Below are 22,500 nucleotides of genomic sequence, written 5' to 3'. Positions count from 1 at the left end.
TCTCTCTCTCTCTCTCTCTCTCTCTCGCTCGCTCGCTCGCTCGCTCTCTCTCTCGCACAGACACACGCGCACAGACACACACACACATACACACGCACACAAGCACAAGTGCGCGCGCACACACACACACACACACACACACACACACACACACACACACACACACACACACACACACACACACACACACACACACACACACACACACACAATCGCGGCACCCACGTGCGTGTGTAATATATTGTATGATCCCTGAAAAGTTTATTATAAGGCCACGTGTGCTCAAAAGGGGCGTACCCGCGGTTGTGTATGTGTGTGTGTGTGTGTGTGTGTGTGATGTTTTCTTTTTTTCTTCCTCTTATTCTTTCTTGCTTAGTTTCTTCTGATTTCATTTTTTTTCCTTTCTTCCTTTCTTCCCCCCCCCCTCCCCCCCCCCACCATCCCCCCCATCCCTCCCCATCCCTCCCCATCCCCCCCCCTCTTTTTTTTTTACCCTTCTTTTTTTTTTCTAGCAAGAGGCTTTCAGGATCAACGCGCACTGAAAAAAGCACGATTTTCCATCTTTCCATCTGATTCTCCCCAAACTCTTTTTTCCTTCAATGACCAGCAGCCTTGGGCGGAGGGTGAGGGGGTGAAGACTCTGGGAATGAGGTTTATTCAAAAGAAAATAATATTAAAAAATAAATAAACACACACACACTCTTTCTCTTCTCCACACGCGCACATACAGACACACATACAGACACACACACACACACACACACACACACACACACACACACACACACACACACACAGAGCCACGATGGGATTTAACAGATAGCGACAGAAGATGGGGAAATAAACACAAAGAAACAGTGGTTTGACGATCGAAAGAATGGAAATTAAAACAAATTGTTGTTTATCAGCAGGGACACAAGCTACTTATTGCCACAAAAAAAACAAGAAAAAAAAGAGATTACAGTGAAGAGAAGGGGATAAAGGTAATGCTTGGGATATTTGAATTATTTCTAATTCACAATGAGCACTGAAAAGAAGAGAAATTTTCATGTCAACAGCGAAAAAAAAACCCTAGAGAAATAACTGAAAATTAACTGGGGGAAAAAAGCGAACAACATCGCAGATCTGACCATGTAGATAAGCTTCACCCCACACTGCCGTACGCTGCGGCATCAAAAACACCAGGAGGAGGAATTTTGTTTAATGTCCTGTCACACATATCGGTGATTGAAGACATTTTGTTAAAGTATTTATGAATACATTTGAGTATTATCGGTTAGAAGGGGTGGGAGATGTGAATGAATGGAGGGTTGCGGGAAACTGGGCAAATGAGGGTGAAATGAGGGTGAAATTTGAAAACAAAATTATAAATACAATTACAGGAAATTACTTAAAGGACTTCGTAAAAGAGAAGTCGTTAAATTGACAAGCGAAACAACTGATAATGAATGCAAAAAGTCAAAAATATCAACGTTCTCATTCACTTGTGAAGACACACTTTCGTGTATATGGCTTCATCAAGCTACAGTCAAAAATATATATGCTTAATTGTCAGGTTACTAAAGCATATGCACTTGACATTAGAACAATACTTGGTCCGTAATGAATTTGATAATAGTCTGAGAGCTAAACTCAGAATTGTTCTGCGAATCGGACCAAAGTCTGACAGAGTCAACTGACGAAGTTTTAACTTGAATTCAAGCACCTATAAAAGTCTCTTTCTAGTATATTATTGCTTATTTCCTTGTATGACAATGGGCAATACACTTTTATACTATCTGTATGATTCTGTATGATTCTTTGCTCCCCTTTTTGCTGCCCTGTCTGCTTGGTCGTTATAAAACACCAGTTTGTGCCCTTGTCCTTTCAACAGCTCGGCTTGTAACAGAGACAGACGCAGTGGATTCCCTCCCACTGCAGCGTGCTTGGCAACGAGACTGCTGACTCCCTGGCAAAGGAAGGCACTACGAAAGAGCAGATGGACAGGTCTACCAGCTACTCTGAATCCAGGACCATCATTAAGGCCAAGCTGCAGAACAAGTGGAAGCAACAGCATCCACGCCACATCAGAGCAGACCCGTACTACCTGCTGACTCGTCGAGAGCATGTGGCCATTTTCAGGCTCAGGACAGGCCACAACCGGCTGAAACACCACCTACGCACGAAACTCCGTATCGGCGACAGAGCAGTGCTCCTGCAGAACAGACAGCCCGACAACAGAACATCTGCTGCAGTCCTGCCCGCTCCACCAAGCTCTCCGAGAGAAAACCTGGCCTGACCCAATCCCAGCGGCCCGGAAGCTCTACGGAGGACTGGAGAACCTGCGACGTACTGCTGCCTTCGTCGAGGAGACGGGGGAATCCATCTGATAAATGACGAATGAGACAACAACAACAGAGAGGCGCAAACTTACAGTTGGGCCAACTGCAAAGTGAGAGCTTATGATCAATGGTTTCTCCAGTGGGAAATCATATTTCGTGAAGATCTACGACACGCAAACTAGGAGAAAGGTTGCGCTGGTTTTTTAGTGCTGCAGCCTTGGGGTGGTGGTGTGGGGGGGGGGGGTTAGTTGGCCTTTGGGGAACACCCCAACGCTGATTGTCCTAAAGCCCTTTTGGCGATGCAACTTGGACAAGACGCTCTCAAATATTAGCCCAGATAGTCGGGACAACAGTTGCCTCCTCTGCTGTTCTGATATCAGGTCATAAGACTATCATAGTATGGTATACCTTTCTGGCTTGCAAAACGTACAGAACTAAGCAGTGACGCTTAACCTCAAAGTAAAAATACGAAACCATGTCACACCTCTTGTAGTAGTAGTAGTAATAGTTGTTGTTGTTGTGGTAGTACTAGCAGCAGTGGTAATAGGGGGAGGAGAAGTAGTATCGTTTTTATAGACACACAAATAGATATTCATTATCAAAGAAATCGGTTTCCTTAGGTTTCGTAACAAAGGTTTCGTAACAGAGAAAACTTCTTTTTTTTTAATAATGATACTAAAATAATGATAATGATAAGAAGAAGAAGAAAAAGAAAAAAGAAAGAAAGAAAGAAAGAAACAGTCTGTATATATAAAGAGACAAAAACTGACATGAGAAAGGAACGAAGAAATAATCGTAGGCAATTTTGTAAACAAATATTGATTTATCGCTGGGGCGAAGAACCCCGGAAAGAAAGCAGATTTCCAATAAAAAAAAAATTTAAAAAAAAGAAAGAAAGAAAAGAAAAGAAAAAAAGCAGAATGAAAACGAACTTTTGTCTTTCAACAGATTATAAAGACTGTGAAAGGAATGCGTCCTAGACTTCAGTAACAACACTAACAACAACAACAATAACAAAGTAGGGTAAAATCATTTGTCAACAGAGTAAAATGAAAAGACGATTCTGGAAAGATAATTGTCGTCTGCGATCGTCAGAGAATACAGGAGGAAATAACAGCCTGTTAAAAAATAAAATCTGGAAATAAAGATTGCTCGACCATAAATAGCGAAACGAAACAATAACAGCCTGTAAAAAAAGAAAGCTGGAAATAGATATTGATCAACTATAGATATCAGAGAGAAACGCTTTAACAGGCGACAGATAAAATATCATTAAAAACGAAAGAGCTGGTGCAGTTGTCAACATGGAATACTGGAATGATTCCTTTGAGACACAGTACTATCGCTTTTCTGTCGACAGAGGTTAGAGAAAAGAAGCGGTTATCTATAGAAATAACTAGAAAAAAAAGCTCGTAGTTGATAAAATAAGTCAATTATTTGTGTGTGTGTGTGTGTGTGTGTGTTTGTGTGGTTTTTTGTGTGTTTTTTGTGTGTGTTTTTTTGTTTGTTTGTTTTTGTTGTTGTTGTTTTTTTCAAAATACCATGAATATTTGCACCTGGAAGTTGTCGGGATAATACACGTTCTGACCAGAAACAAACATAATTCTGCGTTTAAGTACTCCATGAGGTAATTAAATTTTCTGACTGTTGCGGCAAAGTTTGGGGTGCAGCGCATAAGATTATGGAACTGTGAGATGGCCATAAATCTGTCTTGAACACACTTCATTTGAGAAGAAACAGAAAACAAATTAAGTTTTATGTCATAGGCGAGGATGATTCATATTCTTATGATTCATAGCCCAGCAAACAATTTTGGCCTGTATCAAGGAGAGACAGACAGAGACAGAGACAGACACACAGAGAGAGGGGGGGGAGGGGGGAACCCCAACAACTAACCACCAAGCAGCGATGTAGCAAATATGGATCATAACACACACACACACACACACACACACACACACACACACACACACACACACACACAGAGAGAGAGAGAGAGAGAAACACCAACACCCATCGAGAACAAGAAAGTGAAACAAAAACAGAACACATCAAGAGCAGGAAATCAAATCTCTCTCTATCCTAAGATGATCTGACGTAGCTTAAAACAGCGATGAAAAAGGGTGTGGGGATGGGAGATGGGAGGGGGGGAATCAAAGAACAACAACCCCAGTGCTTTAACCCCAGTAGACACGTGGAATTACTGATGAACATGCCGTGAATTTCGACATCCATGGCACTCCATCTGATAAAAACAGAGGATTGGGCAAAAAGGAGGAGGGTGTAGGAGGAGGAGGAGGAGGAAGAGAGACAGACAGACAGACAGAGAGAACAAACAGGCCCATTTTAGCCCATTCCCAAGGGGGTAGGTTGTGGAAGGGGTTGTACATGGAAGAAACAGAGAGACAGACAGAGGGAGAGAGAGACAGAGATTACCCTCTTTCAGGAATATTAATTAATCAAACACATATTTCGAAATGTGTTTGCTGGAGAAAAAAAATTCCTGAAGGGTGCATGGCCGCTCTTCGATCTGACCTGATCTGTCCTGATCTGACTTGAGTCCTGTTTTCTCTCTTTGATACCTGACTTAAAGAAAGGGGGTGGATGGGGGAGTCGGACTGAGGGGTGGGTGTGTGGGGGTGGGGGTGTGTGTGGGGGGGTACAGGGGGAAGATGGAGAGGGGTTGAGGGTTAGTGGTGGGGGAACAGTTAGGGGCGCTGGGAAGGATCGGAGGATCTTTTTCTTCACCACCTTCTTCACCTATCCCGTAGTCTTGTGGACCGTTGGGGCGCCACAGGTGATCTGGCAACCAGCATCCTCCAATCCTCTCGGTTTTCTGACCTCCTGATTGTATCGCTCAACCTCAAGCCCGTCCATTCTGGGATGTTGTCCTCCCATCTCTTCCTTTGTCTGCCTCTCCTTCTCCCCCCTTGCACTGTGCCCTGCAGGAATGTCTTGGCAAGCCCTGATGATCTCATGACATGGCCATACCATTTGAGCTTGCGTCTCTTGACCAAGACCTGACTTGACCTGAAGGATCTTTTTAGACAAGGGAAATGCGAAATTGCTACAACAGCCTTTCGATTTGAAGTCTGATGATGGTATTATCAATATATATTTGTGGGTTGTTTTTGTGTGTGTGTGGTTTTTGTTGTTGTCTTGTTGTTGGTTGTTGTTGTTGTTGTTTTCTTTATTGTGGGCCGATTTCATGACAACAATTCAAATCTTCAGAAGATAAGAAAATTAAAAGAATTATTTTTTTTAAAAGCTTTTGACGGACATTCTCTCTCTCTCTCTCTCTCTCTCTCTCTCTCTCTCTCTGCTTTCTTCAGTGTTTGAGAACTCTCTCTCTCTCTCTCTCTCTCTCTCCTGATTTGACTCAAGTAAATACAGCTCACTACATTAATAAGTAGGTTTTTTATTGGTTTTGTTGTTGCTGTTGTTGGTATTCGTTTTGCTTGTTTGTTGTTTGTGTGTCTTTTGTTTTGTTTAAGGTTGGGTTTTTTTGTGTTTTGTTTTTGTTTTTGTTGTTGCTGTTGTTTTGTTGTTGTGATTTTGTTTGTTTTTGTTCTTTTCTTCCCCTTCTTCTATTGTTTTTTTGTTGTTGTTTTTTTGTTTTGTTTTTGTTTTTGTTTGGGGGGTTGTTGTTTTTTTGTTTGTTTGTTTTTTCAACTCTGTCAGAGACATTATTTTTCAACCACTGTTTCCACACATCTCCTGCATACTGTCAGCCGGACTATATTTTATTCCAGTTCCCAACGCCAGCAGCCCCCCTGGGGGCGGGGGGGAACCATGAAAAGATATGTCACCCACTGAACCACACTTCACAGAAACCTTTCATCCATGCTGAGTCACCTCCACTGTCTCCACCTCCAATGCTGTGCGGTTCAACGCACTCAGGACACCACTTTCTGCGCTCGCTCCCTCCCTCCCTATGAGTTTCAGTCTCATTTTCAGTTTCTCAAGGAGGCGTGAATGCGTTCAGGCAAATCCATACACGCTACATCACATCTGCTGGGCAGATGCCTGACCAGCAACTTTACCCAACGCGCGCTTAGTCAGGCCTTGAGTGCATGTGTAGATGTATTTGTGTACCTATGTATATATATATATATATATATATAGATATATATATATATATATTTGTGTACCTACCAATGCGGATTTCTTCTAAAGAATTTCTGCCAGAGGACAACACATTTGATGCCATGGGTTCTTTTTCAGTGCGCTAATTGCGTGCTGCACACAGTGACCTCGGTTTATCGTCTCATGGGAATGACCAGGCACTCGGTTTCATTCTCCTATCAAACTTTGGAGAAAAGGCGAGAGCTGGGAATGGAACCCAGACCCTCACGGACACTGTAGCGGCAGATAGGAGTCTTGTAACCATTTTGCCGCCTTCCTTCCTATTAAAGATACAATTGCTTTGTCGCGGAGCCAGACCGAACAAGCCCTCAGTGAAGCACTGACCCCTCACTAAGTCTTTCCAGAGACAAGCTCCGTGAATCTATGGACACCAAGAACTACTGTCCACACAGCAAGGCGTGGTGGAAGTGGAGAGAGGAAATTGGAAATTGAAGGAGTGGGATGATGTGGGTGGAGAGGTGGGGTGGTGGGGAGAGGGCGGGTGGGGGTTGGGGGGGTTCGGAGGGGGTTGCGGGTGGCGGGAAAGGGGTGTGTGTGGGGGGGGGGGGGTGTCGGGGGGTCATGTGAGCGGGACAAGAAAGACCAACAGAACCCTATACTTTCTTTGTTTGTGTGTTTACTTTATTACGTGAGTCGCCATTGTTTTCTGTGGTTCATCTATCTATCTATCTATCTATCTGTCTGTCTGTCTGTCTGTCTGTCTGTCTCTCTGTCTATCAGTTCATTTATTAGTTTCTTTGTTTACATATCTATGGATCCAGTTCTTCTTATTTTCCCTCGAGGCCTGTCCAAGCACGTTTGGTTACGCCACTGGTCAGGCTCTGTTTAGCAGATGTGGTGCAGCGTATATGGATTTGTCCGAACGCAGTGACGCCTCCTTTTTGGGGGGGGAAAATTAAATGAACTGGAGCGGTTTTCTGTGATGTTTAGTAGGTGTGGAGTGTCTAATGATTGATGTTATTTTGTTTCTTTACACCCCATGCGCAAACCAATTCTTTCTTCTGTTGTTGTTGGGGGGTTTTTTTCCTCCCCCGTTTGATGCCAGTAAAGAGTCTTAGCGTCCTGAAGCTATAGAGCTGGTGGTGGTGATAAAGGCGGAAATGAATCGGAGTTCCACTGTGGTTTGAGACTACGTGGCACAGCTATTGTTTACTCGATGTCTTTAGTGGTCAGGGTTTCATTAAGACCTTTGGGTTGTTATTTTTTCCTCTACAAATATCAAAGGTAAAACGATATTTTGTTTTCTATTGTAGATAAAACGTCGACAGCTGAAAAACAAAAAAAGCAATCAATGTTCGTAAAAAGTTCCGCGTGCTCTTTTAAAGTTACACGAACAGGAAATCACAGTCATGAAGGTAGCAAATTTCACAGACCAATCAGTGAGAGTGACAACAGTAAGAGAGTATGTGAGAGACATTTCAAGCCCTCCCCAATCCTTGAAACAGAAAAAAAATATATATTCTACAAAGCTGCAGTGAGTGAGAAAATGCTGTGCTTGTACTTTACATTTAGTGCAAAACGTTTAAGCTCTGGATATGCCCTCTTTCTCAAATTCACATTTAGTGAAAAACGTCGCTTAAGCTCTGAATATGCCTATTTTATAGCTTACAATTAGTTGTTTAAGCTCTGAACATACCCTCTTTTTTGTAGTTTACATTTAGTGAAAAACGTCGTTCAAGCTCTGAATGTGCCCCTTCTATAGTTTACATTTAGTGAAAAACGTACATTTAGTGAAAAACGTCATTCAAGCTCTGAATTTGCCCCCTTTATAGTTTACACTTAGTGAGAAACGTCATTCAAGCTCTGAATTTGCCCTTTTTATAGTTTACATTTAACATTTAGTGAAAAACGTCGTTGAAGCTCTGAATATGCCCCTTTTATAGTTTACATTTAGTGAAAAACGTCGTTGAAGCTCTGAATATGCCCCTTTTATAGTTTACATTTTGTAAAAAAAAATTTTTTTTAAGTTGTTCAAGCTCTGAAAATGCCCCTTTTATAGTTTACATTTAGTGAAAAACATCATTGAAGCTCTGAATATGCCCCTTTTATAGTTTACATTTAGTATTTTTTTAAATGTCTTTCAAGCTCTGGATATGCCCCTTTTATAGTTTACATTTAGTGAAAAACGTCGTTTAAGCTCTGAAAGTGCCCCTTTTATAGTTTACATTTAGTGAAAAGCGTCGTTCAAGCTCTGAATTTGCCCTTCTTTTTTTATTTCCAACCCAGAAGCGATGAACTGGAGGGCTATTCAAAGGGCTGGACTGTTTATTGTCATTCTTCTTTCCCTATCCCCCCATCTCTCTCTCTATCTCTCTCTGTTTATCTCTCCCTCTGTCTCTCTGTCTCTATCTTTCTCTCACCTCTTTCCCTCCTCTCTGTCTCTGTCTCTCTCTGTTTATCTCTCCCTCTGTCTCTCTGCCTCTGTCTTTCTCTCTCTCTCTCTCTCTCTCTCTCTCTCTCTCTCTCTATCTCTCTCTCTGTCTCTGTCTCTCCTCTCCGTCTCTTCTTCCTTTCTTTCTTTCTTTCTTTCACCTCTTTCCCTCACCGTGTGTGTGTGTGTCTCCTCTCTCTCTCTCTCTTTCTCTCTCTCTCTCTCTCTTTGTCACTCTTTCTCTATCTCTTTCTCATTCTCACCCCACCCTCTCTTTCTCTCTCCCCTCTCTCTCTCTCTCTCTCTCTCACAGACCTTGTCCCAACCTCTCGGCGTTTGTGTAGCGTAACAAGTATGGCTGAGGACGGCAATTTCCTTCGCGTGAATAAAGTTCAAGAATAATAAGACGTCCAATGTTTCTCCCCCCCCCCTCCCCACCCCCCACTTGTTTCTCCTTTGATGTCGCCGTCCTGTGAAACTAAAGAGAAAACAAGAGAGTGAGAGACGATATCTTTTATATTTCCTTCTCTCGTTCTTTCCTTCATTTCTGTCTTCTTCTGTTGTTTTTGTTTTTATTCTTCCTTCTTTTCTTATCTTCAAACCCTTCTTTCTTCCTTTGTTCATTCCTGTCTTCCTTCTTTCCCCCTTCAGTCTTTTATTTCTTCTTTATTTTTTTCTGATCTTTCTTTTTCCCCCCCTCCTTTTCTTCCTTCGTTTCTTCCATCTTACTTTCCTTTCTTTCTTTGTTTATTCTATATTTTTTCTGTCTTTGTTCATGTTATATTTCTTCTTTGTTCCTTCTTCCTCCCTCTATTCTCTTTGGAAATAAAAACGTTTATCTAAAAAAAAAAATTCTAAGTACAATTGGGGAGGCGGCTTCAGTGACTCGAACCCAGAACCCTCGATTTCCAGACAGATACTGTCTGGGTAGAAGACCACCTCTCCATCAATGGTGCTAGGAAAACAGTATGTTCATACAATATGCATGTACACAACAACGCAGCTTCTTTTTTGTGTGTGTGTGTCTCGGGAACGGCGACAGTTCCGGTTCCTGACCTGCCAGAAACATCGTGTAATCCCCCTTTGTAGAAAAAGAAATTGAGGATAAAATGATGTTAACAATAATTGTCAGAGGGGAAAACGGAATGAGTGAATGTTTCTTCCGTACATGAGACTGTCACCACGGGTCTCCATCCACTTCTTCTTCTTCTTCTTCTTCGTTCGTGGGCTGCAACCTCCCACGTTCACTCGTATGTACACGAGTGGCCTTTTACGTGTATGACCGTTTTTACCCACGCATTGTAAGCAGCCGTATTCCGTTTTCGGGGTGTGTGAATGCTGGGTATGTTCTTGTTTCCACAACCCACCGAACGCCGGCATGGATTACAGGATCTGTAACGTGCGTATTTGATCTTCTGCTTGCCGTATACACACGAAGCGGGTTCAGGCACAAGCAGGACTGCAGATATGCTGACCTGGGAGATCGGAAAAATCTCCAACATTTTACCCACCAGGCACCGTTACCGATATTCGAACCCGGGACCGTCAGATTGAAAGTCCAACGCTTTAACCACTCGGTTATTTCGCCCGTCTTCCATCCACAATTCCTATGAATCTTCCCATATAGAAGACTGACATGATCTCTCTGCAGGCGTGGAATCAGAGGAGGAACTCAATGAAAACTAACATCACCACGAGAACGGGACACTAAAACTGGAGTGGTGGCCTAGATGTAACGCGTCCGCCTAAGAAGCGAGAGAATCTGAGCGCACTGGTTCGAATCACACCGGCAGTCGCCAGTATTTTCTCCCCCCCCCCCCCTGCCCCCCAACCCCCACCGTCACTCCTCCCCCTCCCCCTCTCCCTCCCCCTCCCCTTCACTACTACACCTTGAGTGGTGGGCTGGACGCCAATCATTCGGATGAGACGATAAAACGAGGTCCTGTGTTCACCATGCATTTAGCGCACGTGAAAGAACCCAGGGCAACAAAAGGGTTGTCCCTGGTAAAATTCTGTAAAAAAAAAAAAATTTTAAATCCACTTCGATAGGAGCACAAATAAAAAATACAGGCAGGGAATTTTTTTTTTAATGTGTGGCACTGTCAGTGTAATGACGCGCTCTTCCTGGGGAGGGCAGCATGAATTTCACACAGAGAAATCTGTTGTGACAAAAAAGAGTAATACAAATACAAAATACAAACACAACTCACGCGGTCTGGGACAATGTCCATGACATTGAACGAGAATGAGGAAGATGATGGCGATGGTGTCGTGAACATCATCTGCTAGGCAAATACTTGACCAGCAACATAACCCAACGCGCTTAGTCAGGCCTTGGGTGCATGCGCATATACATATATATTTGTGTATGTGTGTGTGTGTGTGTGTGTGTGTGTGTGTGTGTGTGTGTGTGTGCTTCTCCGAGTGGATTTCTTCTACAGAATTTTGCCAGTGGACAACACTCCCGTTGCCTCGGGTTCTTTTTTTTTTCAGTGCGCCAAGTGCGCGCTGCACACGGGACCTCGGTTTATCGTCTCATCCGAATGACTAGCGTCCAGCCCACCACTTGTGGAGGGGACGGGGGAGGGTGGGGCGTGGGGGAGTTGAGAGAGAAAATTCTGGTGACGAGCTTCTCGTTTCGATTTTCCAACCAAACTTGGGACAAAGGGCGAGAGAGGGATTCAAACCCAGACCTTCACGGACTCTCTGTTTTGGCAGATGAGCGTCTTAACCACTATGCCATCTTCCTCCCCATTGACTTCACAACCACCCACTCATCACTCCCCAAACGCTAACAAGGTCGTCATGGAGGCTAACTGTAACAAAGAGTATTATCCTGTCGCTGCGCTGAAAAGGGTATGACATTTCGTTATCGTCTCACACGCACACAAAAAAAAAAATCAAAAACAGTAATAGATTGATTTTTTTTTATTTTTTTTGAGTCTTCAGCTGCGTGAAACAGTATTCTCCAAAATGCTGCTTCTAAATGTCATGTTCTATTCAAAGTGAGAAGGGGTGTAAACGATGCTATCAAAGAATACAGACGTTTACGGGTTTATATTACTCTGTGTCTTTTAATGGTCTGTGCGCAAAAGTGCGGATGAAAAGCAATAAATACACCATTGGCTTGGAATCATGATGTGGTTTGTTATAGAAAGAAAGGTCGCTTTGCTTTTTTTTTTTTTTTTTTTTTTTTTTTTTTGCTTTGCTTTGCTTTGCTTTGCTTCTCTTTTTTTTTCTTTTTTTTTGTAATAAGTCCGTTTGTTTCAAGGAAACGAACGCAGATATTCTAACGCTTTGTTACTCTTTTTATCCTCAGCAAAGGGCAACCTCCGTTTTTATAGTTTTGAAAAGGCGGCAGCTGCGGTTTACCAGGAAGTCTCCAACAGAGACAGACTGGAAACGATCAAGCGGACAGACAGAGAGAGCCGGAAAAGTCTGAAGGAAAAGGTGTGTGACACAAACTTTACCAACGGGAAGAGTAGTGTGAACAGACGCGTGCGTGTTCGCGTCACGCACACGCACGCACACACGCACACATACATACATACATACATCTATGCATACATACATACACACATACATAATACATACGTATATTCAGACACACATACGCATACACACATTGAAACACAAGAACACAGACACACACAGAGAGAGAAAGGGGAACATGCATATTTCCGTGTCGATCTCTTTGGGCTATTTCCTGGAAAATTTGTTGGTTTGTTTTGTAAGACAGACCGAGTGTTGTATTCTTCTTTCTTTCTTACTGTCTAATTTGCTTCCATTACCTTCCTTTCTTCCTTCATTCATCTTTTTTCCTTTCTTCATGCAAGAGGTTCTCGCGATCAACGTGCCATGAAGAAAGCACAATTTTCCATCTGATTCTCCCCCCCGAACTCGATCTCTTTTTTTTCAGTCATTTGCCTTGGGCAAAGAGAAGAAGAAGATACAAAGGTAGGGTGTGGGGTTGGAGGGGGGTGGCGTGGAGGGGGGCGGGGGCGGGGCTCAACCGGAATAGGGAAGGGGGGGGGGATGAAAAAAAGGGGGTATCCAGCCAAGACAGACTTTACCAGATGACGATTCAAAATGGAAAAAAAAAATCAAATCACCATTGATGGAAAGAAAGACTGGAAATAAATTCACTTTTGTCCTCCCTCAGAAAACTGTTCCGACTCAAACACAAGTGTTTATCTCCGGGGAGCAAGATTGTAAAACACTGAGTATTTCTTCGTTTAACCCTTTCACCGCCATGGTCACATTTCGGCACCAGCTAAGTAAAGCACCCATGTCATTGAAATGCAACCAGATGATGGGCCTTTTGTGCATTAACCTAATGCTCTTAATTTTCAGTGGTAGGATTGGCCATTTTTTCTACACATCACATGGGAATCCCCAGCTATTCTTAGACACCATATTTTCTGTGGTTCCTGCACAAGGTTAATTTGCACTCTAAACTGACTGGCGGTGAAAGGGTTAAGTTAAAGAAGAGGATATTTCAGAAAACGAACAAACGGAATGGTTGCAGGATCAATTGTTTATGTGTATGAAATATAGTTCTATAAAATACTGATATCAAAACAGAAATATTCATCGGCAGGATAAACTCGAAAGAAACAAATTAATGCTTCCTGTTTAGAAAAAACAAACAAGATATAAATCTGTACAGAGAAATCTCAGAAAATAAATCACCACAATATGAAAAGGTATATCCGCTCGTAGACAACAAGGAAAACGCGAAAAGGTCGTTGATATTGACAAACAAACTTTATATATATATATCAAAGAAGCAAACAACCACAAACAATTCTGTGAGTTGATATTTAATGTGGACAAAAAAGGAATAAAAAGTTTATAATCCGCAAAGCAGAATGAAAACAAGGTGCTTTTTTTTTTTTTTTTTTTTTTACTTTCGAAAGACACATAATGTAAAAGATATAGGTATCATTTTCAGAAGAAGAAAAAAAATGGAAGAAAAATAATACAGCAATATGAACAGAAAATACAAGGGGGCTAGGGGAGCGGAGGGGGGGGGAATAGACAGCTGGAGGAAACGGCATTTTATCAAAGGTGGTGAATGCCATGGAAACAAAGTTTAAAACAGCAATGAACAGGGAGAGAATCAGAGAATAACAACACCAGCTCTTAACCCCAGTGAACACATGGGACTGTCTGTTGAACATGCCAAGTATTTCGTCTTTCATTTGTATTTGGGTTTTTTTTTCCTGCGTGCAGTTTTATTTGTTTTCCCTATCGAAGTGGATTTTTCTACAGAATTTTGCCAGGAACAACCCTTTTGTTGCCGTGGGTTCTTTTACGTGTGCTAAGTGCATGCTAGCACACGGGAACTCGGTTTATCGTCTCATCCGAATGACTAGTGTCCAGACCACCACTCAAGGTCTAGTGGAGGGGGAGAAAATATCGGTGACTGAGCCGTGATTCGAACCAGTGCGCTCAGATTCTCTTCGCTTCCTAGGCGGACGCGTTACCTCTAGGCCATCACTCCACTTTACTATCACTCCGTCTGACAACACAGCGTCTAAGGCAAAAAGGAGAAGGAGAGAGATGGGGGGGAAGTAGATGAATAGATAGGTAGATAGATAGATAGATAGATAGATAGATAGACAGAAACGAAAACGAAACTAAAGTTTATCCAATAAGGCCATGGCCCCACCTGAAGGGGTGATTACACATTTTGTGTGAATAGATTTGCGTAAGGATTATAATCTTACTATACTACATGTATTATACCCAAACAACACTGTTCTGTTTAACCAATCATGAAACTACTTTTTTTGGTGGTGTTGTTTTTGTTTGGGGTTTTTTTCTTTTTTTGTTGCTTGTTTGTTTGGTTTGGTTTGGGTTGGGTTTTTTTGTAATGACTTGCAAATAAATATGGCGAGATTCGAAAAAAAACGTTAATAGATAGAGAGACAGACAGACAGACAGACAGACAGAGATGTGAGAAGGGAAAGAAAACAAGAATGTGTGGAAAAAAGAGGAGAGAAATAAGGAGAGAGAGAAAGAGAGGATCAGAGAGAGAGGGAAAGAGAAGGATGAGGTGGTGGAGAGAGGGGAACGTGAGAGAAAAGAACAAGAGAAAGCGAGAGAAAGAGAAGGAGAGAAAGAGAGAGGTTGGGAGAGATAGAGAGAGAGATTGAGAGAGAGAGAGGGGAGAAAGACAGAAAGAGAGAGAGAGAGAAAGAGAAGACATGATGAGAGTGATGAGAAATAGAGGGGGAAATAATGACAGCAAGAGAATGAGAGATGACAGAAAGAACAGAGAAAGGAGAGAGATAGATAGATAGATAGATAGAAGTGCAGGGGAGATGATGAGATAGATGAGATATTGAGGGGGAAAGAGAATAGAGAGATGACAGAAAGAGAGAGAGCGAGAGAGAGAAGGAAACACACACACACACACACACACACACACACACACACACACACACACACACACACACACACACAGAGAGAGAGAGAGAGAGAGATTCTCGAAAACTCTTGATAAGTTGTTTCGAAATGCACGTGCTTGCTGGGTTAAAACTTCAGAATGATGTGTGGGCAGGGGTCATAATTCAGACCACAAGGAAAATAAAACTTCCAAGCGAATGCGAAGGCTCTACAGAGGCCGAAAATACAAATAGGAGGAAAAAAACAACAACAAAAAAAGACATGCTGGAAACACACAGCAAGAAAAGGAGACACACATAAACTCCCACAGACATAAACCACAACAAAGAAAAAAGGTACATGACATTAGTAACACCACCCGGTTTCCTTTTAGTAACAACGTACCCCTTCCATTTGGTTGTAAAAACACTGCTGGACTCCGAAACTAATAACTTTGCGAAGTCCTGACTACATAAGCCATTCCGTTTCATGAGTCATCAACAGAGAAACGAAAGAACGGAACATAAAGAAATTACTGGGATTTTTGTTTTCCTTTTCTTTTTCTTTTTTTTTCAAAAGTTAACAAAAGGAATCGAAACTTTTCATCAAGGAAGCAAAAGTACACATAAAATGCCATTCTGCACTAGGAGAATACCATTACAAGATGGGGCAGCCAGTCCCATCCCAGTAATTTTTTTTTTTTTTTCAACATCGTTCCAGGGGGGGTCGAGGGGGGGTGGGGGGCGGGGAACTCATTAGAAACTTAAAGGGGCTAAGAGAGAGAGGGGGGAGAGAGAGAGAAGAAGAAGAAGAAAAGAAGAGACACCCACAGACATGTATATGTCTGTCGGGAGACTTTGTGGAATACGATATCAAAATGAACGAACCAGGAGGGGGCGGGGGTGTGGGGGGGTTGAGGGAATAGGGGAGGAGAGGGGAGAGGAGGGGTGGGGGTTCGGAGGGGAGTGTGTGTGGGGCGGGGGGAGACAGTGAGGATCAGAAAGAAAAGACGACCATAAAAGAAAAGAGTGAGGTGGGGGGGGGGGAGAAGGGAGGGCAAGAAGGGTGTGGGTGTGGGGGTGAGGAGCAGGGGGGGGGGAAGACAAAAAAAAAAAAAAAAAGACAGCAGTGGAAAAAGAGGAAATCTCTAGAGTAGACTTTCCACAGTGCATATAGAAGTCCGTTGTTTTGTTTTATCATATCGTATCGTATCGTATCATTTCGTATCGTATCGTATCGTATCGTACCGTATCGTATCATTTCGTATCGTATCGTATCGTATCGTATCGTATCGTATCATATCATATCGTATCGTATCGTATCATTTCGTATCATATCGTATCGTATCATATCGTATTGTATAATATCATATCATATCGTATCGTATCGTATCATATCGTATCGTATCGTATCGCATCGTATCATATCGTATCGTATCATATCTTATCGTATCGTATCGTATCGTATCGTGTCACATCACATCTTATGGCATCGTATCATACCGAGCAGTCTATTACGATGTCTATCGCATTGCGTTGTGATGTCGCAAGAGCAAGAGATTGCTCTTTGAAAACTGCGAGCTGCTCGTCGCAGTAATGCGGCGCCAAGGTCTTTCTTCATGCGTAGATATCTTATTGCCTTTGATTGATTTTATCCAGCAAGATTCGAAAGAACGCTATTCTTCTTCTTCTTCTTCTTCTTCTTCTTCGTTCGTGGGCTGCAACTCCCATGTTCACTTGTATATACGCGTCTGGGATTTTATGTGTATGACCATTTTTAACCCGCCATGTAGGCAGCCATACTCCGCTTTCGTGGGTGTGCATGCTGGGTGTGGTCTAGTTTCCCATAACCCACCGAACGCTGACATGGATTACAGGATCTTTAACGTGCATATTTGATCTTCTGCTTGCGTATACACACGAAGGGGGTTCAGGCACTAGGAGGTCTGCACATATCATATCATATCATGGGAGATCGGAAAAATCTCCACCCCTTTACCCACCAGGCGCCGGCCGTCATCGTGATTCGAACCCGGGTCCCTCAGATTGAAAGTCCAACGCTTTAACCATTCGGCTATTGCGCCCGTCGAAAGAACGCTAATCGAATCCAAAAGGCGATAGATACATTAAACGAGGAAAAAAAAGTGCAAAAAGTCTTTAAAATGAAAAAAAAACAAATCTTATATATTTCCACTGTTTCCTTTTAACGTATAGTCTGTTAGCGAAAGGTGTCAATGGGTTCCTGATTTCTGATGGGGAAGATTAAAACGGCGGAAGGGGAGAAATGGGCCCCGTCTTCCTAGACCGAGCTCTTGACACAGTGGATACTAATTTACTGATATTGCCGTAAAAAGGCAATGGGACCTTTTAGCCTATAAGTGACACGCCTGTTGTCCTTCTAAGCTTGCAATTGTTAGTTTTTAGATGTACAGGGGGTCAAAACTAGGGTGAAAAACAAAGAACAGAGAGCGGACAGAGACGGTGTGGTGTTAAGAGGGAGAGACACAGTGAGAGAGAGAGAGTGGTGGAGAGAGAGAAAAAATGGTAGAGAGAGAGGGAGAGAGAAGGAGAGACAGGGAAGGAGGGAGGAAGAGAGAGACAGACAGAGAGAGAGAGAGTGTGTGTGTGTGTGTGTGTGTGTGTCCGCCCCCCCCCCTCCCACCCCACCCCCAAGACCCCCCCCCTCATCCCCATCCCCCCTTTTTTTCAATTGCGTTTTGCTTTCTTCTGGAGAACGTCGACCACCCCTTCTTCTGTTTTTAAAAAGAAAAAAGCAAGTGCATGTTTACTCTCTAAAAAGCATGCCTTCCAAAAAAAAATGCGATAACCATCTATTCCCCACTTGCTTTTGAAAGCAAGTCTCAGAAACAGAGACACAGAGAGAGAGGGGGGGAGGGAGAGAGAGGGGGGAGGGAGAAAGAGAGAGAGAAAGAGAGAGAGGATAGAGAGAAAAAGAAAGAGGGAGAGAGAGAGACAGAGAGGGAGAGAGAAAGAAAGAGACAGATAGAGAGAGAAAAAGAAAGAGAGGAAGAGGGGGAGAGATACAGAGAGAGAGACAGACAGAAACAGACAGACAGAAACACAGAGACAGACAAACATAGAGACACACAGACAGGCAGGCAGGCAGGCAGAGACAGACAGACAGAAACAGAGACACAGAGACAGAGAGACTGAGGCAGAAAGAGACAGACAGACAAATAGACAGACAGGCAGAGACGGAGAGACAGAGACAGATCGAAAGAGAGACTGAGAGAGAGATAGACTGTGTGTAATGTGATTTCCTTCCTCCTCTGTCACGCCATGTTTACATATGTAAAGTAGGGATGGGTTATTTCCTCTTGTTCCGGCAGGAAGGGAGAAACGTGGGCAGTGTAAGGGAGATAAATATCGTTACCCACCAAACGGAAGGCTGTCTTCTTGGTTTGCCGTTCGTCTCTCTCTCTCTCTCTCTCTCTCTCTCTCCCTCTCCCTCTGTTTCTCTGTCTGTCTCTCCCTCTCTCTGTCTCTCTGTCTCTGTCTCTCTGTCTCTCTCTCAAAATAACGTGTGAATGGATGGTCAAATCACGAAGTATTTCGTGTATGTTTTTTTTATTGTTTCTTGTTTGATTGATTGTTTGTTTCTTTCATTTCTTTGCATATTATGTTGTAAGTGTGCTGTTATTTATCTTCAGTGTTTTATAATTTATTTGATCATTATGGGAAATATGATCAGTCGGCATTGAAACAAATATTATCCCTCCCATCCCCCTCCCCCCTCCCCCCCCCCCCCCCCCCCCCCCCCCACACACACACCTCCCGACACCCCCGTCAAAAGACCTTTTTGTAGGCAATGACAATAAACAATTTCAAGTTTCTCTCTTTCTTCTTCTTCTTCTCCTCCTCCTCCTCCTCCTCCTTCGTATTCTTCTTCTGTTGTTTTTTTTTTTTCTTCCTCACCCTTTTTTCTCCTCCTATCTCTCTTTTTTCTTCTTCTTCCATTTTGAGTGATAAGATTTTTTTTTTTTTTTGGGGGGGGGGGGGGGCGGAAGGGAGGGGGGATAAGGATAAGGAAGTTTCTGTTTCTATCTTGTTGACATGGAATTTCATCAGAGCTGTACACGGTTTCTTTTGCTTTCATTATATATATCTTTTTTTTATCTAAACTTTTCATTATCTTTCCTGTCTATTTTCTTGCTTGATGAAGATGTCCAGTTCTACTAGAGGATCCATTCTGCCCATCCAGACTCTAGGGAATATGTTTGCGTGCATGCATTCGTGCGTGCGCGCGTGTGCGTGTTTGTGTGTCTGTGTGTGTGCGCGTCCGCGGGCACGCTTGCTTGGCTTGAGTGTGTATAAAAGAAATACAGAGAGAAACAGATTGTGGTGAAGGGGGTACAGTAACGAACAGAAGGGTTGTCGTGGAAGTGGACAAAAACCCCGTTGATAAAATATGCTCATACCACACACTCCCAACGTTCCGCTTATAAATGTCCTGCTGCGACGTAAAAAGCCTGATGCTGTAAACATCCTGTCATGTAAAGCGCGATATGTAAATATCGAGAATGAGGGTGAGGGGGTCGGAGGGTGGAGGGGGAGGTGGAGGGGAGGGGGGCGTGTGGAAATGCGCTGAAGGTTTCTGAGGGTCAAAAGAGGGGTCTTGCTGTCAACAAGGAGCGTGTGTTTTCGCGACAAATGTGTGACAGCAAAGAGCAGTTGGAAAATGTAATGCGTTTTGGGGGTGATGTTTCCATACCTCCATGAATTATAGAAGAAAGAAAAAAAAAGAAGGAAAGAAAGGGATAGAAAGAAAAAACAAAGGAAGAAATAGAGAGAGAGAAAAAGAAAGAAGCAAAGACAAAGAAAGATACAGAAAGAGAGAGAGAGAGAATAATGGGGGGAAAGACGAAAGGAAAAGAAAGAAAAAAGGAAGGAAGGAGGGAGGGAAGGAAGGAAGAAAGAAAGAAGGGAAGAAAGACAGAAATAAACAAAAGAAAGAAAGAAAGAAAGAAAGAAAAAGAGAAAAAAGAGAGAAGAAGAAAGAACAAAAGAAAGAGAGAAGAAAGGAAGGAAGGAAAGTTGAAAGAAAAAAAGAAAGACAGAGAGAATGAGAGAGAATAAAGGAAACAAAAGAATAGAAAAGCAAGCAAAACCCACACCTTTGCAGAATAGAAACAACACCAAAAAAAGGTAGCAAAAGAAAGCAACTTTAAAAAAAAAATGAAACCAAAGAATGTAGAGTCTAAAAATAAACAGAGAAAGAAAGCTGAAGAAGGAAGATGAGAAGGAAAGATCTTTATGCATTATTCCATTTCGTCTGCGTACGCACACACAAGATCAAACACGTACATCAAAAGATCCTAAGATCAAACATGTACATTACAAGATCTTGTAATCAATGTCAGCATTCGTGGAGTGACGCATAGGAAGCGAGAGAATCTGAGCGCGCTGGTTCGGATCACGGCTCAGTCGCCAGTATTTTCTCCCTCTCCACTAGTCCTTGAGTGGTGGGCTGGACGCTAGTCAGTCATTCGGATGAGACGATAACCGAGGTCCCGTGTACAACATGCACTTAGCGCAAGTAAAAAAAAATTTAAAAACTATGGCAACAAAAGGGTTTTCCCTGGCAAAATTATGTAGAAGAATCCACTTCGATTGGAAAAACAAATGTAAAAAACAAAAAACAAAAACTACAGGCAGGAAAAAATACCAAAAATAAAAAGGGGCGGCGCTCTCTGTGTAGTGATGCGCTCTCCCTGTGGAAAGCAGCCCGAATTTCACACAGAGAAATCTGTGTGACAAAAAACGAGTAATGCAATACAATTCAGTAGGCTACGGGAAAAAAAATAAAAGAAATAGCGAAAGAAACAAAGGGAAAACATGGCTAAAAATAAAAGAGAGAGAGAGCAAAGAAAAAAGGATGAAAAATGAGTGAAAATGTATGAGGAGGGGGCAGGGGCGAAAAAAAAATGTACAAAAGAACTTCTTCTTCTTCTTCTTCTGCGTTCGTGGGCTGCAACTCCTACGCTCACTCGTATGTACACGAGTGGGCTTTTACGTGTATGACCGTTTTTATCCCGCCATGTAGGCAGCCATACTCCGCTTTCGGGGGTGTGCGAAAGAACAAACGAAAGAAAAAACAACAACAAATAAATGCAATTCAGACAGACATTTACCACGTCCCTGTATCATGAATAATCTGTTGAATTCTCGGCTGCAGATGTGCGTGCAGAAAAGCAAAAAAGAATTATGGGGGGTTGGGGAGGGGGGGGTTAAGTAATAAAAAGACAGGAAATTAAGCAAGGCCGAGAGAAAGAAAAAAAAATCAAACATCAAACAACCATTGTTCCTCTCCTTGAGATATAGGCACAGTATCCGAGTTCGGTTTTTTTGGGGGGTTTTTTTGGTGTCATTCAGACTAGTCTATTCCTAATTCACCTATCAATAAATTGGCAATCTCGATTCGCCTGCTTCCAGTTCGTCTATGCTATTGAAAAGAAATCAGCAAATTATCTTATTAAAAACAAAAAAAAAGACCACACATTAAAAGTTAAATGCTTACGTTGCGTCGTTCAAAAAGTTGTGCAAGGAGGAATTTTGTTTAACTCTCTCCATACGAACGGCGAAACAGACGACGTTAACAGCGTTTCACCCCATTTACCATCATCAAAATATTGCAAGCGGAAGGTTCTTATACTGAAGAGGTGAATGTTGACAAAGAATACCACAATTCTGACGACGGAAGCTAAAGGTTGGGTCATTCAGACACCCACTGGACATCCGAGGGGTCTGTGTAGAGGAGAAGAGAGGGCTGGCCGTACTGAGTGAGTTAATGAGGTGGGGGAACTGCATGGGGGTGAGGTACACAACAGATTGGTCACCTATTTCTTCCTTTCTCCTTTTTCTTCTTCTTTATAGTTACTTCAGCACACCGAACATAAACCAAGGTGGAATTGCTGCTCATGTTTGTCATAATTATTAAACGGCAGAATAAAGTGAATGATCTAAAAAGAAAACATGTTTAGGAATAAAGGAAAGGTGAGGAAAAAAAAAGAAGAAAAAAGTAAAACAAACGAAAGAATATGAAAGAGTGTAAACCAACGACAAAACAAGAAACAGGAGAAAATATATTTACCACTATTGATTATTTAAATGCATGAAAGAAACAAAGGAGTGAAACGCTCATAAAGGAAAGCTAGAAGAAAGAGAAAAAAAGAAAGTAAGAAAAGAAAGGAAGAGAAAAAGAAAGAAAGACTATCAATAAAAGACACAACAGACAGACAAAACATTTTTT

General features: G+C 42.4%; 1 protein-coding gene across 2 annotated transcripts in view; it reads right to left on the bottom strand.

Annotated features, from left to right (window-relative positions):
• Positions 1 to 22,500, bottom strand: part of LOC143301278 (uncharacterized) — an 86,508-nt gene that overhangs the window by 59,700 nt on the left and 4,308 nt on the right. The gene's annotated exons all lie outside the window — the stretch shown is intronic.

Source organism: Babylonia areolata, chromosome 27 (genome assembly GCF_041734735.1).
Source record: "Babylonia areolata isolate BAREFJ2019XMU chromosome 27, ASM4173473v1, whole genome shotgun sequence".
In the NCBI taxonomy this organism is placed as follows: domain Eukaryota; kingdom Metazoa; phylum Mollusca; class Gastropoda; order Neogastropoda; family Buccinidae; genus Babylonia; species Babylonia areolata.
This window is presented reverse-complemented; position numbering and strand designations above follow the sequence as displayed.